We start from the raw sequence: 1,790 nt of genomic DNA, 5'->3' as shown, positions 1-1,790 counted from the left end.
ATATATATATATACATATGTATACATTTTGCGTAAATATGTATGGGGTGGAAATTTTTATCGAGTACATAATAACCAAAAGGCCGTGCCGCGATCTTCAGGCTGCATATTATTATCTCGTTATCTTCATAAGAACGGAAAAGGCGCTAATCAGCATAATGTTCTGAAAACCGAACCGAATGTAGATGTACTTTCATGCATACATCAATGAAAATACATCTATTGTACATTAAGACGCGCGTGATGATGAATTGATGAACTGCGAGCAAGGGGAAGGATCAAAACGGAAATGTTGCATGCATTTTCAAAATACATAATGAAAGGGCTTCGATCTTTTCATTGATTTCGTTGATTTCGTTGTAACATCAAATAATCGAGATGTGTAAAATTTATTGTGCAATGCGAGAGAAAATTGCGCAGCAGTGTTTTAAAAAACGCCACGTACATATTAAAATACATTACGTAAGATTGTTATAAGAAAATCCATTAGTGATAAAGAACAAATGCGGATCTAATTTGTAAAATGATACATCGATTCCTCTTAAAATATAAACTTCAATGATGTTTGCATTTGCGCGATTGATCCTTCCTCTCGAATTCCACGAATCGAATTTAGACACAGAAGTTCGAAGGAGCCGAGTCCTTCGCCCTCACAAGATCGAATCCCGATTAAGATCGTCGATTAATAATATTATTCTCTCGTAGCAATTTGTTTTTCATCTTTAGTTGATCGAGACAGCCCCTGATTTTTCACTAAGCGCTTCAAGGTCCAGGGTTGATACGTAACTATGTACTATACATATATATACATATATCTCTTGCGGAAAGATATTGGAGGACACACACGCTCATGTTACATTATCGTTTATTTTACTACAGGAAATACGAAACACTAATGAATTTATCTTTCTATTAATATGTGTAACTCCTAATGAAACGTTATAATGTAATTACATGATATAATTAAAGGAAACATAGCACACAGACGCAGAAAGGAGAGAAAGATATGTATTTAAAGAACGTTATATATTATCGTTCCTAGTGTTTACTAGATTATCCGTTACGATTTTTAATTCTTTAGTAAGTCCTATTATGCGCGAGCGAGCGAGAAAGAAAGAGAGAAAGAGACAGAATGACAATCGAAGGGTACCGAGGAACGACAAAATGATCGCGGAAAACGGATATATATGTACATACATACTTCATACATGTTGATAGAAATAAAGATATATATGTATATGTATAATTACGTCCAGAGACGAGTTAAGAGTAACGGGCCCATGCCCAAGGAAATCTCAAGTCGTCCTATCGAAAAGGGGTGGAGGGTGGGGGAAATGACGGGCCCAAAACAATCGAGAGAAATCAGTCCGCCTTTCCCATGACGAACGTTCTTTAATTTCGTTCATTGCAAACGTGTGCGTCTTTGTATGTGCGTTCCTTTTTTTTTTTCTTTTTTTTAGGCACGAGACTCAGACTCGCCGCTGGACTCGTCCGCACATCATGCGTGCGTGCGTGCGTGCGTGCCCACGCATCCTCATATATTACTAAGGTAAACGTGTTGCCCCGTTTACATTACATGCGAATCCGCAGCGAAAAAAGAAAGAAAGAAAAAGAGAGAGGAAAGAACAGTACAGGCTCTTTTGCATCTTTATTAGGATAATCCCAGCGAAGTGTGCGTCCAAACTACAAAAAAAAATTGCGCGTGCATATGTGTTTGTATTAAATATATATATGTATATATAGTATATGTATGTATACACATATATATATATATATATATATATGTATTAT

This window comes from Atta colombica, unplaced genomic scaffold, assembly GCF_001594045.1.
Source record: "Atta colombica isolate Treedump-2 unplaced genomic scaffold, Acol1.0 scaffold207, whole genome shotgun sequence".
Lineage (NCBI taxonomy): Eukaryota > Metazoa > Arthropoda > Insecta > Hymenoptera > Formicidae > Atta > Atta colombica.
This window is presented reverse-complemented; position numbering follows the sequence as displayed.